At 44.8% G+C, this 18,036-nt stretch overlaps 1 pseudogene; it reads right to left on the reverse strand.

The window, feature by feature from the left end:
* Window positions 1-4,180: 4,180 nt before the first annotated feature.
* On the reverse strand, window positions 4,181-5,712 carry LOC116219354 (annotated as a pseudogene).
* Between the last annotated feature and the right edge of the window lie 12,324 nt (window positions 5,713-18,036).

Here is an 18,036-nt window from a genome sequence, read left to right on the forward strand (position 1 = left end):
GTAACCCCCCCCCCCCCCCCCCAGCAGCTTAGTTTGACGATGACCGTGCTGAGTAGTCCTTTACGGTGGCAGTGCGGTTAGTACGTTTATTTTATTTTATTCATTTATCTCTTGAAAATCTGTGTGTTTTATACAAGTGTAACCCCCCCCCCCCCCCCTTTTCTTTCCTACTGTGAGGCGCATTGTGTTACTTCCTTGTATGAAATGCGCCGTACAAATAAAGTTTGATTTGATTTGATTTGAGATCGATCAGCAGCTGTTTCAGCTAGACCATCATGATCCCATTCACTGGACAGCTAACACAGCCCGCCATATTTTTGAAAATTGGTTACTAGAGTTAAACTGTTCAGAGGGGTTGAGGGCGATGAACCCCGATTGTCTAACATTATGAATTTGTGTTCTACATTCCGACTCACCACTAGGGATGGGTATCGTTTGGTTTTTATCCGATACCGGTACATAACCGATACTTTTAAAACGATACCGGTGCCCTAACGGTGCCGGAACCGATACTTTTTTTTTTTAAGCGCAAAGCGACGATTGACAACATTAAAGAAAGGCTTTTTTTATTGCCAAGGCAATTTTTTTCTTCAAATTGAACAATATATGAACTGTTTAAAGTATATTATAAATATAAATACATACAAAACACTTGGCTTCCAACTACAGCTTCAAACTTTTTAACTTCAAACTATGAACATTATATTAACTGTAAACAACAGTTTATAGTATACTTAAATAAATATAAATAAATACAAAAAAACAGCTTCAAACTTCTTTTGCAAAAATATGAGCATATTTGCCTTTGGAGTCAAAAACATATTATTTTGTTTGCATTTATTTCATGAAATTTCACCATTTTATGATTTGTTTATACCTATCTTTTCTATCTTGTAGTTAATCTTGTTACTTGAACACACTGAGAACGAGAAAATGTGTACTGCCCCTTTAAGAGACTACCGTTGGTAGTTTATCTGTCATCTCCGTTTATTTTTCAGTCTTCAGTTGCTGATCTGCCGTTGACTCTTGCCTTCTCTCCCCTCTTTTCACGCAATTATTTTGTTGCATTTGCTGCACGTCGCGATGTTTGAATCTTTTTGTGCGAAATACAGCCACACTTTTGACCGTTTACCTTTCAGTATTTTCTCTGTTAAAAGGTTGATGGCTAGTTCTGTTTGTGCTTGCCTGCTCTTCACTGTCATAAGACTGTTGCTATGAAAACACCAATGAGCGTGAGCGACACAGGACAAAGTTTACATTGGAAGCTGGGGCAGTTTTACATGTGCCCCACGGAATCTGCCTAGCGACAGTGTTCAATTGGCTCAGGCACCGAAATGAAGCACCGAAATCTGCGTTTCATTTCGGTCCGGGTAGGTACCGGTTGTATTGGAACCGGTTCCATATTGGTACCGGTTCTCGGTACCCAACCCTAGTTCCGGGTGGCTGACTGTACGTAACCTGTGTAGGCGACATTAGTGCCCTGTCCAGCTGAGGGTGCAGAGCACGCCTTATCTTTGGCCTTCCACTCACTAGTCCCCCACAGTCCAGGTGGAGGAGACGAGCAACGGTCGCCCACCTCCGACTAGCTGCTCGCTGTCCCAGCCCCCTGATGGAGGAGACGACCACCACTGGCTCAGACACCCTGGAGGAGACACCGGGGACCACCGCCGTGCCGCAGACTAGCCCATCACTGCCCTATTCCCCTGCCCTCTTGCCATCATCCCCCTAGGCCTAGGCTCTTAGACCCCCCCCCCTCTCACTCTTGGAGGACACGAGTAACCGCCACGCCTGCCATCACGCTCCAAGGCTCTTAGACTCCCCCCTCTCACTCTTGGAGGACATGAGTACCTGCCTACTGGTTGAAGGACGTTGTGTGCTGTCAGACAGACAGACAGAAAGACAAACAAGCTACTGGACGGAGACTACGGAAACCGGCATTCTGCCGGAGCTGGATATCGCAACTCCTCACCAGTCACGCTCGTCGGAAAAGTCTGCAACAAAGCTAGCAAAGGCAATGAAGGTGGAGAACGTCCCTAACACTGCAACGTTAAGTAGCCTACCTCCTTGCACACATTGTTGCCCTACTCAGCTAAATCGTGGAGATAGCTGCCTAGACTGTTCGTCAAGTTTTGTCCAACAGCGCTGTGTGTGTGCACCCCGAGCAAGGAGACGCTGAAGTATCTGAGCGGACCTGATTGTTCCAGCAACAGTAGGCCTCTATTCTTCTAATTACTTGTTTTAATAGGAGATTGTGGATATGCGCTGGCCCCTTGGCTGATGACCCCACTCATCAACCCTCAGACGGAGCAGGAGGTGGCCTACAACGAGAGGCACGCGCGGACTCGTTCCACCGTCGAGCGCAGCATCGGGCTGCTGAAAGGGTGGTGGATGTGTTTGGACGCAGCAGGTGGAAAACCAACACGCTCCAAGTCTGACAGCAATTAATTTGAAGAATGTAGGGCAAATAAAGCCTTTCAACATTCCTTTGACTGTCACTATTCTTTGATACAGTTTACAATTTATCTCAAGAACTAAACACATCACTTAAATAATACTCAAACAAGGGTGTCAGGGCATCTTTCTGTTCATTTGGGTGAAGGTATCGTGAATTTTCGCCATCGTTGACGCAAGCGCTTCCAGTGCCCCCGCGATTCTCTCCTGGCTGTCCAGCACCGCCTGTGTTATTATGTTGCCACAGCCCTGGGGGCAGAACAGCAGGGGCCCGTTCGTTGTAGGATTGAAGCTAAGTTAATCAATTGGCCTTTTAGCCCGTTAATATTAGCGAGCTGATTGAGAACAGCAAATATCGGTTCGTTAACGGCTGATCCGCATCCTAATCATGTGGTTAATTTCAACCAGGCTAAATTTATCATGGCATTTGCGCATGCACGTCCTACTTCAAAAGGCAGGAAAGGTCGATCACCAAAACCATGATTTTCTAACGGTATTATGGCGGAAAAGATAAAGGCGAGAGCGGTGATTTTCTCCGCTTCCGAGCAAGCTATCATAATTTCGCTATACGAAGACCATAAAGACGTTATTATGGCTAAATAAAACACCGCCACCGCTGCCAGAGCAAGACAGGCAGCTTGGCAAAAAATTGCCGATAAGCTAAATGCGTACGTTTTGGGAAAATGTATAGGCTCATCTTAAGTGCCTCATTACCCCAATCAATCAGATCACATTTCTTTAAATGTGCCTGCTGGCAGTAGGCTTAATGGAAATAATCATCGAATGAGATCTTGCTAGCGAAAATAATGATCTCAACTCTTTCAGAATAAGTAGATAAAAACAAGGCCAAAGAGTATCTAATTGATACGAATTCATAGACACATATATGTACTGAAAGCGCTTAAATATCAAGTACTATGTGTATATGCATGTATGTGTAGATGACCATATAGAAGTAGGAGTTTGAATATTTAAGTGCAAATCTGTGTATGGGCGGAACACAGTATGTATGCATTATTCATAATCAGAAATCCAATCAGTTGAAGCAGTGAAAAGAAATTGTGTTAGATTCTCTCTTCGTATCATGAGTCCACTTTAATCATTTTCAACAATAATGGTATGGTGTACTAATAACACTGTCATATAATTATGAGTGCTTTCAACCCCCATGTAGTTGCAACCCGGCCACTAAAAGGACTTGGGAGCAAGTAAAAGTCAAGCATAAAAACATCATTCAGGCTGGTGAGTCAATACAATTTGTGCCATGGTAATGTATTGAACAGCTTGTCAGTGTCATATCCTTCATAAAAATAAGGGTCAGTCAAACATACAAATAATCAAAACAGTATTACAGTATGAGCATACTGTGCAAGATAAAGTGTTAACAAAATAGCAATAAATGATGTGCACTTGCTATGATGTGTTGAATAAATAAGGATGCAAACTGCAGTGCATTGTGTGCGGGGGTCCCAGAGTCAGTGTGGTGCAGGGGGCTTGTTTGCGAGCCCCACTGCCGTGGGGAAGAAACAGGTCAGGTGGCGCCAAGTTTTGGTTTTAATGGACCGGACCCTTTTGCTGGATGGGAAGAGGTGGTGGACAGGATGGGAAGGGTCAGCAATGATCCTGCCTGCTCTCTTGCTGGTCCTGGAGTGAAACAGGTCAGGGTGGGACGGCAGGTCGCAGCCGATGGCCAAATGATCTGCTGCAGTCTGCCTTGGTCCTTGGCAGTGGAGGCAGCAAACCAGACGGTCATTGATTGATGAGTTGGGATGGACTCGATGATGGCTGAGGATGGACTATTAATGGGTAACTTAAAAGCAAAGAGGGTGGCAAACCATATACCCATTAACCATATAAATGAAACATGCAAACATAAAGGGAAAAACATGAAATGAGTCCAACATTACCCAAAGTCATCTGGACACCTATCTGAAATGATGATGGGCAATTATGTCCCTTGCAGCCGGTCCGGACCGCTCATCAGGCTGGACAGGTTCCAGATCGTCCTCAGGATAGGCCACGATCACTGGGACCCTCTCCCTCCTGAGTGTGGCCACATTGTGGAGCACTGCACAGGCCACCGTTATCGCACAGGCCCTGTCCGGTGCCACCCTCAGCCCCCGCAGACAATTAAATCTGGCCTTTAGTAGGCCAAAGGTCATCTCTATTCGTGCCCTCGTTCTAGCGAGAGCACCGTTGAACCTCACTTCAGGGCCTGGGGCTGGCTCGGGATAGGGGGTCATGAACCAGGGCCTGCAGGCGTAACCCCTGTCTCCAATTAGGGGCCCATCATAGTTACCTAGTATATGATATGAACAATGTTGGATCACCTCTACATAAAATAATCAATTTCTGAATGACATGAGATTTGCTATACCTTGCTCGAAGCTGTGGCACAGTGTAGACTCTCTGAATATCCGGGAGTCGTGGACAGAGCCCGGCCACTTGGCCTCAACATTGGTAATGAGGCAGGTGGAGTCACAGATCATCTAAGATGAATTGCAGTCAAGTCATGGGTATTGTACAGTACATGGGTAGCCTACAGCAGGCAATTGCAAGGTCCATGTCTATTGTCAAAGACAAATGATTGTTTTTATTGCAATGTAATTTGAGGAAAATGATGTCATAAGTACCTGCACATTAAGGCTGTGAAAGCCCTTTCTATTTACAAAATCGGCCTCGTTTGGCCCAGAGGGCCTTTTCAGGCGGATATGGGTGCAGTCCACTGCCCCAATGACATTAGGAAACTGCATAATGATAAGCTCCGTAATGAATAGTGATAGGAATGCATTCTCATGAAATGGTAAAATATTGAATTACTCAATTACCTGCAATTGCATAAAATCCCTCTTTGATTACATCGACGTGGACATGGCCAGGGAACATGATGAATTTATTCTTCAGCTGGTTTAGCGCCAGGTACACTTTCCTTACAGCAACGCATGCTGCGGCTTTGCCAATGTTTTCGGCATCACCTACACTGTATAAAAATGTACCTGACGCAAAACACCTCAACGCTATGCAGAGAGTCTGAAGCACAGTAAGAGCTCTGCTGCGGCGTGTGACATTTGCAATGTACGGCCCGAGAAGGTCTTGCAAATAAATTAGTCCTTGTCGGCTGAAACGATATCGCTCAAACAAGAACTCATCAGTGTAAAATAAAGGATCTTGGCAATCGCGCAGAACTCTATTCGTATGGAAAGCTAATCGAACTAGAATAGCTCCTTGGTCAACTGGGTCTCTCAAAAAGGGAGCTGCCATGTTTTTCCATGCTTATCCAGCTACACTTAAGTTAGCCTGCGCTGGAGCAGGTTAGTGCTAATTGATATGTTACTATGGTGATTTATCGAAAGTTGCTTCCACGAACCAAAAAGAGGGGCGTTTTTTATCTTAGCCTGAAAATTTGCTCGCTAAACCGCTTAGCGAGCTACGACGAATACCCCCCAGAGCCCCCTGCTTAGATTTTCAATATAACCTTTAAAAACACCACTAAGGCCATTTTCAACTAGTAATATTTCATCAAATTAAATTTACAAAAAAAAAATCGCTTTTCTATTGAGAAGATACAGCATATTGACCGAAAATATGAGCAAGCAAAGATCATCGTCAACTACTACACTAAGAACTACTGTTGCTAGCAAAGTCGCCACCATGGCTAGTAATGCTTTTAATGAGGAAACATCAACTTCAAACGGAGTTTCCATGCGTGAACTAGTTGCTGAACTGGGCAAACAACGAACTTCACTGAAAGAGGACATTTCTGCCTTAATTCAAGAGTCTATTGCCCCTCTCCAAGCCTCTGTGAACACATTAAATGAGACTGCAACCAGTTTCCAGACACGGCTAAATGCTACTGAAGCTCCCGCTGGAGACAACTTCACTGCATTAAACTTTGCGGGGAAAAAGATAAAACAACTGGAAGAACAAAACGTGACCCTGTTTGACCAATTGGAGGACCTGGAAAATCACTCTGGAAGGGCTTAGGATCTTAAATGTTCCGGAGGACAGCGAGAAAGGTCAGTCTACAGTACAGTGAAGTTTGTATCCAACATGCTAATGTTGGTGATGTCAGGACTTTTTGACAAACCACCTGAACTGGAACGAGCGCATCGCTCTCTTGGCCAAAAGCTCAAAGAAGAACGGCCACCCCGACCTTTTGTGGTCTGCTTTCACCGGTTTCAGGAGAAGGAAAAAGCATTGTGGTGAGCTCGTGTGAATGACGTGGAGTTCAAAGGCACTCCGCTGAGGATATACCCAGATTTGTCAGCAGCATTGGCGAAAAAACGCTCAACATTTAAGGATATCAAACAACTCCTGTACAAGAAGAATGTGCGATTCAACTTGCTCCACCCTGCACGAGTTCGAGTTGAGTTTGACAAGCAAACACATTACCCGGACATGTCCTCTTTTCGAGACCTAAAAAACGCGTCCGGCAGGGATTCCAAAATTGTCCGGGATTTTGCCTCGTCGGATATTTGTGTTTTTCTGTCAAAAATTCGTGGCGGGGGAGGCGGCGGAGTCATCTGCATGTGAAAAAGATGTCCAAAAACTCCGTCGCGGGGGAGGGGTCCCGCGACGAAGTGTCCTCTTTTTCACAATCTCAAATCTGGTCACCCTATATTACTCAACCAGTTAAATCTTTGGTCTAATCATGTTACCTAACTAGTTGTTTTAGTGGACTGGTTGAAAAGGCTAATTCACGTGTGCTGATTCAGAATGGTGACTGCCTGCGTTTACTTGTTTAGCATAAAGGGTAGCAATGTGGGGAGGATAACGTGAAGATGGACTATTGGAAGCTTAAGCACTATAGGGCTGCGGTTCGTCAGTATTCAGAGGACGAATTTAGAGTTCTTTCCTGTTCTATAGGGGGGTTTTGCCAAGGGTTTATTTTTCTTTCTTTTCAGTTTTTTCTCTTCTTCATACTTTGTCTCATGGCTATACAATAACATTACAAGCTTTACTACTTGTGCAAAGTGATATTAGGCTACTAGAACCACATGGATAGTAGAAGTTTGTCAGGAGGGTTTCAGTTACAATAAAGGAGTTTTTACATTGTACAGTGTCTATTTCTCGGTTACTTTTTAAAAATCTAAGCAAAAGAAAAGTCAAACAAACAACTTTTAGGTACAAATACGACCATCTACGGAGTTTGGTCCGGCATATTTTTTTTTTAGCTTCCCGCTCTTTAGACGTGAGCATAGACGCGATTTGATTGGCTAGCGCCTGTGCTGTCAGTTATGCATGAAAGGCAATTTGATTGGCTGACGCATGCGTTGCCTCTCGAAAAGTTGAAACATTTTCAACTCCTGCCGCAAGCAACGCATGAAACCCGACGCAACCTGAACCCAACGGAGCCACAATTCAGTTCGGCAAAGGATGACGTCACCCCATTGACGGAACCTTGACGGATCAACGCATTCCAACGTGTACGTGTGAGTCAAAGGATAGGGTCTCACCGTCACTCACCTTCTCACTCACTCACATACCTTTTCTGTCTGTGCTATGGCTGCGCTCCGTGTGGGATCACCTGCTTTGTTTTTGAACCGAGACGCGGAAACCCAAGGAGGCGATTGAATGGAGGTAGATGTTGCCGGTTGTGCAAGCCACTTGATACCCTCAAAATCTCCAGATAAGTTGGTTAACTGACTATATTGCCGATCGAGAATTTACCAGGATTAAGCCCTACGCATCACGCCCGTTTAGGAATACCATCACGGATATTCAGAGGAGGTGAGATTGATCCCTTTTTTTTCCTTTTTTGGTGCTTGTGACATTCATAAGGAAGGATTGACTCGCTACTCTTTTGGACTAATACATTTTTGGGGGATTTTTTCCCCGTGTTGTGGCTCTTGGACTGAAGTACAAAACTGCGCGTTTTTTCCGGTTACGTTACTTACTTGGACTGTGATACAGACTTTTCTGGGCTATGGGCTCTTTATGTTCCTAGTTATCCTCTCTTCACTCACAACAAATAAGCACTTAAATAAAAACAGAGTACAGGTACTTACAGGGACGTGCACAGGGCTAAGGTTGCTTGGGCAACTGCCCGTTTGCCCTCCTCGACTGAAGTTGCCCCTCCGAAGGAAATATAGGCGGTTAGTGAGAGTTTCAAGTGATATAGGCAAAATATGCGGGCTTAGAAGGTCTTGCATCAGGAAAAACAGAGGGGCTCTGAGGGTCAAGCTGAAATCGCACACCTGATCAGCGTTGGCCCTGAGTCACGGGAGAAAGTTTTGGGGTGCTGGTGAGCTTTAACTGATTTAATTGAGACTGCCATTGTGCATCTCGCCTCTCCATACATAGACTCCTCCAGAAAATGAAGAAGAGGAAATTGTTTTCCATATACCTTCCGAACACACGCCTGTTTATCAAGCAGAAATAAATTAGCTTAAAAGAAATCTAAAGGAAACTAACAGTCGTTTTAAAGCTCTTGAAAAGCAAGTGTTAGAGTCAAACTCAAACTTCTCCCATGACTCAGGGCCAAGGCAGATCAGGTGTGCGATTTCAGCTTGACCCTCAGAGCCCCTCTGATTAACCAAAGATTAAAAACAAAGCTGACTTAATAGTTGTGAAGTCTGAGACACACTCTCATGTTCATACTAAACACCCTCTGTCTCTCCTTGCTGTACCACTCTCCATCCGTGGCTTCCAGGGACCTGCCCTGCTGGACACAGGAAGTACTTTTTCCTGATGCAGGATAAACTGTGGCAGCAGATCAAGAAGCCACATGAAAACCTGATGCCTTGTGGAAATCAGGAGTTCGCCCTGGCTAATGGCACAGCTAAGCAGGCCTTAGGGAGAGCCCAGTGTACACTTGACCTCCACAACAGTTTCTGGACACACTCAATGTATATTCTTGCTGATAAAGATCTAGCATTTCCTGTCATTTTTGGCCTAGACTTCCTACAGAAGAGTGGCCTGTGCCTTGACTTCCTTCGAGGAACCTATGGTGTGAAAATTGGAGAACAAATTACATCCCAGCAAACAAAATAACGTCCCCTTGACGTCCTCTAATGGTCCTCTCCGAACGTTCCCTAAACGTAAATGTGTATGGTTCCCTTGACAGCCTGGGGACGTTCTGCAGGACGTTCCAAGAACATCCCAACGACATTGAGGGGACGTCTGGGAAACGTTTTCTAGACTTCCTGTGGACGTTATTTAGGGACGTTCAAAGGACGCACCCCGAACATAGTAGGGACGTTGGGGTAACGACCATTTTAGCAATGCTAGATGTGCTTTTGACGACCTTTAGTCGCCTTATATGGCACTTAAGTTGAACAGCAGATGTAGAATTCTTCTATTGCATAATTTAAATAGCAATAGAGATGGACTCCGGAGGCGATCTGCTGACTTTGACCTGCGCCACTGTATTTAAAAGTTGATCTAACACACCCACAACAGCCCTGATTGGCTGACCCCTTCAACTAATGATTTCACGAGCCCTCCCTCTCTCTCTGACCTCTCATCTGACTTTATCCATACAGAAGGTGATGCTGTACCTAATGACCCACCCCTTATTTTCCTTAGGTCAACACCTCCTTATTTGAGATCTCAATAGTATACAGCTATGTAACTAACCCACATTAAACACCCAAACTAATTAAATGGGTTACCTGGCAAATCCCTTGTTACTCGTATAAAAATATCCCACACTAACTGTCATAGCTGTTGCCTATCCCACGAGACGAGCATTTGAACGAAAAGGTCCGTGAACAGAAACCAATACTATACTGTGTCCATGTCCATGACAACAAAAGTTGCAGGCTGGTTAGTAAACGAAAGACCGAATGCGAACGTCAATGGGACGTTTTTGAAGGACCGAATGCGAACTTCCGGCAGAGGACCACAGGTAAACGTTACGGGGACGTTTTTGAAGGCCGTCCTGTGGACGTGTGCCGAGGGACCAAATCTGAACGTTCTATTAAAGTCCGATTTACGGCTCATTGCGAACGTCACAGAAGGACCAAATGTAGACTTGCTACGAACGTCAACAACGTCCTGGTAACGTCCGCTAGCGAACGTTGTGGCGGGGACCAATCGGGGACGTTGCAAATGTCCTGTTAACGTTTGCTGGGATACCATGCATACATTGACCAGAGTTAAAGGGAGTGGCACACAGCTAAAGGTGTAGCAAATGTTACCATTTGTTATGCTCTACCTGTTAAAAACACAGTCCCCAAAACACCACCTGTCCATCTTAGCGTTTTTTTTCCAACTTGCGCCTCACTGACGACATGCCCTTACGCTGACCAGCCTATCGAGAGAGACATCATCCAGCAGCAGCTGAAGGAGATGGAGACTGATGGAATCGTTGAGCCTTCTTCTTCCCCATGGGCCTCCCCGGTTGTCTTGGTGCCGAAGCCTGATAGGAAATGGCGGTTCTGCGTTGATTATAGACGCCTGAACAAGAAGACTCTGTTCGACGCCTATCCCATGCCCAGGATACATGACATCCTTGAGTAATTTTCGGGTGCATGCGTGTTCAGCTCTTTGGACTTGCGCTCTGGATACTGGCAAGGCGCTATGGACAAGGCCAGTATTGAAGAAAACAGCTTCCATCACACAATTCGGCCTCTTCCAATTCCTCTCCATGCCTTTTGGCCTAAATAATTCTGGGGCCACATTCCAGAGAATGTCTTGTCTGAACTGAAGGGTGTTTGTTGTTTTGTTTACATCGATTGTGTATTCAAAGTCTGAAGGTGTTTCACAAGCTCCATCATGCCTCGCTGACACTTAACCTGCAGAAATGTCATTTCTTTAAAACATCTCTGACGTTCTTAGGTCATCAGGTTTCCAGCCAAGGCATTTCAACCGATCCAGAAAAGCTCAAGGCCATCAAGGAATACCCACGACCTCAGAACATCAAAGAGCTCCAGCGGTTTCTCAGACTTTCTGGATGGTATCACAAGTTCATCAAGAACTTCGCCGATCTGGCGGCCTCTTTGAACCACCTCAAGAAAAAGGATGTTGCGTGGAATGGACAGAAGACTGTGAGAAGAGCTGGGAAAGGCTTAAAGAGGCTCTACAGTCCCCTCCAGTCCTGGCTCACCCAGATCTTTCAAAGCCCTTCAAGGTCTCTACTGACGCCAGTGATGTCGTACTCGGTGCAGTACTGACACAGGAAGACACCGATGGAGAGCACGTGATTGCCTTTGCATCTCGTCTGTTGAATGGGGCTGAACGAAACTACTTCGTCTCTGAAAAGGAGTGTTTAGCCGTGGTCTGGGCTGTCGAAAAATGGCAACATTTCCTTGAGGTAGAGTTTGAAGTGGTGACAGACCATGCAGTACTGTCCTGGGTGCTCGCCTCATCCACTGGACCCTGAGACTTCAGCCCTTCACCTTCACGGTACGGGAAGGGGACATTGAATGTGGTTCCTGATGCGCTGTCACAGATCCCAGAGTCTATTCCTGATACTGCACCGACCCTATCAAGCATTGCCGTATGCAGTAGTACTGCCAAAGTAACTGCTGACCTTCCAAGTTATCTGGCCGAACTTGCTGCTGCCCAAGCCAGAGATAGTTATGTAAAGGAAGTCTGAGAAAATCTGTTATCTACTGATTCTCTTCCTCCAAACATAATTTTCTTCCTCGACCTGCAGGGGCTGCTCTACAGAAGAGTACCGATTGCTCGGGATTAGGGGTGTAAAAAAACCCTGATACGTATCGATATCCGTTTTTAGCGTGTAAGATACAACTACATGGATGCGTGAAGTCCCGTATCGGTATTAAAATGGCATAAACCGGTCTTTGCCCGATTTAAAAGTTAAAAACCGGTTCACAAACGTTTGTCTCTCCGTTTTTTGCTACCCAAAACACAAAACATTGGCTGAACTGTTGCATTTGATCTCAGTCAGAACAATGACAGCCTGTCAGTGGCCAAAGCCTGGATAGCATAAACCAATCAGGCTGTATTCTCACAAATAACGCCAAGACGAGGAGAGAATGACAGATTACAACTCCCATTCATTTCAACGGCCAATGCTATGCTAGCTACGCTATTCATTTCAATGGCCAATGCTATGCTAGCTACTTCAGCCAAGGAAGATACATCGTTGTTGATTGCGTGATTCTACAGACATCCTTGGATTTAAATAATTATAATAATAATAAATAGGAGAATATTTGTATCATTAACAATTATGTGTAACATTTATAGTCATGATTCTGAGACCGAGCCATTGTGATGTCCTAACATAAATAAAAGCACTATATGAACACTGGAAATGGCAGTGAATAAATAAATAACCACTAAACTCAATCGCGTGGATATAGCCATAGTGGAATAGAATGGACATATCTACATTCTGTAACAGTACCTCTACCTCTGCCCCGGTGAAATTAGGTCTGGGTTTACCGGTGCTTGCTTTGAAATGATTTTGATCTGAAGTTGCTTTCGCGTTGCCCGTGGAGTGTGCACACGTTGCAATAGCATGCCCTTATAAGGAGCTGGCGGGGCGTTTCTGTATGCAAGTTCAGGTGCATGAGAGAGCGCGTTCAATTAAGAACACATTTCCAGGCATTCATGTATCCAGCGGAGATCTTTTCTGAGGTTGGTCTTTCGAGGTTGGTAAGAAGATATTTAATAAGACAAGTAAGAAAATGTTTCGAGAATGAGGTCCATTGTTTCCTCACAACTCAGTGTTTTCATGTATTGAACTGATTGATTGATTGATAGATTTATTTATTTATTTATTTGAGCCTCGGAAAACACATTGAGGAATAAGACCCTCATTTACAATGGTGCCGAGGGTACAATGAATAGTTAATACATTGAAAAATAAAATTAAAAAATTAAATAAATATGCATATACAATAGTACAGGAGTACAAGGGAACGATCATAAATAACAATTTTGAATATTCAGTAAAATACTATGGTTGAGTCAACAGTTACAATCATTGCACGAGAAGTCAGTTGTACATGTGATAAGATTTGAGAATTCCCTTAGTGAAATAAATGAGCACAACCGTAAAGATTTTTGGACCTCATTCCAAATGTAGGGTACCTTATAACAAAAGGCTGTCTTCCCCAATTTGGTGTTAACATGTGGCAGATATAATGAAAGGCAGCTTTGGGAGCGGGTATTGAGGGTATTACAGTTCCAGTGTATGAGAGAGGAGAGATATAGTGGCATTAGCCCAATGATCGTTTTGTAAATGAAGGTCTTCCAATGACCATCCCTTTTTTCAGACAGGGCTGGCCAGCCAACCTTGTTATAAAGAGTACAGTGGTGTGTGCCATAGCGGTCTCCAGTGATAAAACGCAGAGCAGAATGGTATACAGCATCCAGGGTTTTTAGTGTGCTGTGGGATGCATTCCCATAGATTACATCACCATAATCTAAAACTGATATAAAAACAGACTCGATAATGCGTTTTCTGGCTGGGAAAGTAAAACAGCACCTATTTCTGTATAAAAAGCCCAGTTTTATTCTTAGCTTTTTTACGAGTTGATTCACATGTGGTTTAAAATCAAGCTTCTCATCAACCCAGATGCCTAGGTACTTGTAGCTGGTGACACTTTCCAGAGCGGTACCATTTCTAGAGCAGAGTTTTAAACTGTTAAAATCAGTGCTTCTAGCTTTAGTAAAAATAATCCATTTGGTTTTAGCACAATTAAGGACTAGCTTCAGGTCACTTAACTGCTTCTCAAGCATGTGGAAGGAGAGCTGCAGTCTATTTATAGCAGAGTCAATGTGAGAGGCACTACAGTACAGAACTGTGTCATCCGCATAAAGATGAACTTGACAAAGTGGAGTGAGTGTGGAGGCAATTTCATTGATATAAATTATAAAAAGTAAAGGCCCAAGGACAGAGCCTTGGGGTACCCCCTTGTCAATATCTAAAAAAAGCGATGTTATTTTGCCCACCTTTACACATTGGGAGTGACCATTGAGAGAACTCTTTAACCACTCTAGGCTCATATGGTCAAATCCGATAAGTGATAATTTGTGTAAAAGCAGATGGTGGTCAACCGTTTAAAGGCCTTTGAGAGGTCGACAAATAGTGCGGCACAATGTTGCTTATTGTCCAAGGCAGCAATGACATCATTCACCACAAGAGAGGCTGCAGAAATAGTGCTATGTCGGGCTCTAAAACCTGATTGAGATGGACTCAAGAAAGAAGATAGTGAAAAAAATGACTTTAGCTGGGTATTAATAAAGGATTCAAGAATCTTTGAGAGACATAATTTTGAAATTGGCCTGTAGTTGTTCATATTATTAGTGTCACCACCCTTGTGCAGTGGGAGAACATGGGCTGTTTTCCAGGTTGGAGGGATAACACCAGTTGTTATGGAGAGATTGAAGATGTGAGTAATATGTTCAAAACTGCATCGAATCGCACTGAATCGTTTTTTTATCAACATGCAGCTTTTCTTGTATCATATCGTGCCCATGTATCGAGATACGAATCGGATCGTCTTTGTCATGAGAGATTTACACCCCTACTTGGGATGGATATAAATACCAGCTTGTTGTCCCAAAGGAACTGCATCTCCCATTCTTGCAGTATTACCATGATAACCCACTAGGTGGACACTTTGGGTGCATGAAGACCCTCCTTCGCATCCTGAAGGTTGCCTGGTGGCCAGATATCCGAAAAGACACCTGGACCCACATCAAAGAGTGCACTGTCTGCCAGCAACATAAACCCTCTAACACCAAATCCAGTGGCCTGCTGCAGTCAACCCAAGTGTCTGAAGTTGGAGGGATGGTGGGCATTGACCTCATGGGCCCCTTCCCTCGCAGCCGAAAAGGTAACTTTTACCTGGTCGTCCTTGTGGATTACTACTCCAAATGGAATGAGTTGTTCCCTGTGCGTAATAGCCGAACACCTAAATTGGAGATATTCACCGGGTGGGGGACGCCAAAATACCTCCTCTCTGACAGGGGAAGCCAGTTCACTAGTGGGTACACGAGTTCCGGTTTGCCATCAACTCCTCCTGGCAAGAGTCCACTGGTTTTGCTCCAGCCCTCCTGCATCTGGGACGTGCTCTGAAAGACAGAACCACAAGGAACAGGGAGTTCATGACAACCAGGAGATGAATCGTCAGGAGATGAATCGTCAGGGAAGTGGGAAGATTCTGGAGGTAGAGCTAGCAGGGATGCAGGTGACAGAGCAGTTCCTGTCCCAACCAGTTATTTCCCCTGTAGCCCAGTTCATGTGGGGGTTATGCTTGGAGAGCCATGGGAAACCCAGAATGAGGGGGTGTGATGGAGAGTTAAACAGATGAAAACTCAGAGATTCCGTATGTTTTTTGGAGATCTTCAATTGAATGGGACGAGTGAGTTATCCTACACAGTAAGCGTCCATCTAGAGCGGGAGCCTCTACTGACTTGGGGAGAGAAATAAAATGTAATTTTAATTTCTTAGCTAACCTCCAATCTATAAAGCTCTCATCAGCCCCAGAGTCTATTAAGACAGGAAGAGTGATAGTCTGAGATGACGTGATAAGCTGTGCTTGCATGAGAGGTCGAATAGAAAATATAGTAGTGTGGCTTACCAGAGGGTTTCTAGCAGATGACTGGTCTCTCACTGGACATGTAGACCCATCTGAGCACAATAAACGCACCTTCCCTCACACATTCAGCGTTGTCGTTCTTCAGCAGTAAGCCTGGTGCGACCCCAGTTTCTAGCCCACTCGGCAGTCGCCCATTTCTCAGCTCTGCCGGTGAGATGAGAGATTTTATACGCCACTCGGGAGCGCTCGGTCTGCAACTCAAAATGCAGACCACACTGGACCAAAAATGCCCGACAGTCCCCAGAGTTCCCAGAAAATCTCTCGGGACGGGAGAGATGTGATGTCGGAACAGGCGGAGCAATAGTGGGAAATAGAGCCGGAGCCGGAGCTGGAGCAGCACTTGCAGCTGTGAGGGCGTCCAGACGAGCCATGATCTGCTGGTTCTGACTAGTCAGTAGACTTACCTGGTTGTGAACATTCTCTGTCACTGCTTGCATCTCGAGGCGGACAGCGTTGAACTGTTCCTCCGTCTGAAAAAGTCGTTTGCCTTGCGCCTGCAGGGCAGCACGAATACATTCGGAGTCGGCTGGATCCATCATGGCCAGTTCGTACTGTAATGTACGTGGAAGTTTCGGATCCAAATGCTCGACTCGGAGACAGAGATGCAGAATAACAACTTTTACTGAACAGGTTCGGTACACGGTAAGACAGTCCAGACACAAACAAACAAATCCAATAAGGGGTGGGCAGTGGGGATCATCGTTTATCCAGTCCAGGGTTGTTACACAGGTAGCAGGTTGTAGAGGCAGAGGTACCGGCAAGGAAGAGGCAAACACAGATTCGATTAAACAGGCAAGGGTCGTTATCGCTAGAAACTCAGGGAACATGGAAAATCGCTGGGACGCTTGAAACGGGGTCAGCCCTATGTTCCCACATTTCTAAGGATTTTTTTTTCACTGACAATTTTGAAAATTAGGCCCTATGTTCCCACAGATCTATGTTCCCAGATTTATTTTGAAAAATTAGTCCCGGTGTTCCCACAGCCCTATGTTCCCACATTTCTAGATTTTTCTGAAAATTAAACCCTATGGTCCCACATTTCCTGTTAAACCCCAGCCGTTTTCGGGACAAAAACACCTACAAATGCATGCCTAAAGTAAATGATCAATTCCTCCACAATTATACAGTCGATTTGCATGTTCATGTTGCAATTTTTTTTTTTTACAAAAATCGCCATTTTGAAAAAAATCGCGGACCCGCCCGCGGGTAAGGGTTATAGGTTAGATGAACTGTAGGAACATAGGCCCTAATTTTGTAATGAATATTAGAAATGTGGGAACATAAGACCTAATTTTGAAAAAGCTCCTAGAAATGTGGGAACATAGGGCTGTGGGAATATAGGGCTGTGGGAACATTGGGCTGTGGGAACATAGGCACGCTCCCCTTGAAACACGGGGGAAACAAAGACGAATTGGCAACGAGACACAGGAATGTTACGAATTGCGGGTGATGTGCAGGTCTCAAACGCACGACTCAGAACTCAGCAGTACAATACAATAAATGTTTACTGGCAGGATATGGTACACAGGTTGGCAGTCCAAGAGCAGGCAAACAAATCCAAATGGGCATAGGCAATAGAGAAGTCGTTGTACAGTCCAGGGTCGGCAACACGAGAAACTTGATTAATTAACTATATACACACACAACAGATAACGAGGGACAGGTGAGAACAATCAATGTGGGGCAGACAATGAGACACAAGTGGACTAACAAGGGGCATGAACAGGACACAGGAGAAACCAATCAGACTAACAAACCGGGTGATGATTGGGAACAGGTGAGGGGTGGAGACACACAAGATGGCAGATGGCATAAACAAACAAACACAGGAAAGCACATGGTGGGAACAAGGAAGCACAAGGACTAGACACAGGAAGGAAACAATGGCAGACAGGAAGTAACATAAAATATCGAAAGGGAAACAAAGTAAAAGCACGGACAACAACAGCACAGACCTGACAAGGAACACACACAGACTAAATACACAAGGTGATGAGGGACAGGTGCAAACAATCAAGGAGGGGCAGATAATCAACAAGGTGGAGCACACACAAGGCAGGGC

Source organism: Clupea harengus, chromosome 3, assembly GCF_900700415.2.
Source record: "Clupea harengus chromosome 3, Ch_v2.0.2, whole genome shotgun sequence".
NCBI classification, from domain to species: domain Eukaryota; kingdom Metazoa; phylum Chordata; class Actinopteri; order Clupeiformes; family Clupeidae; genus Clupea; species Clupea harengus.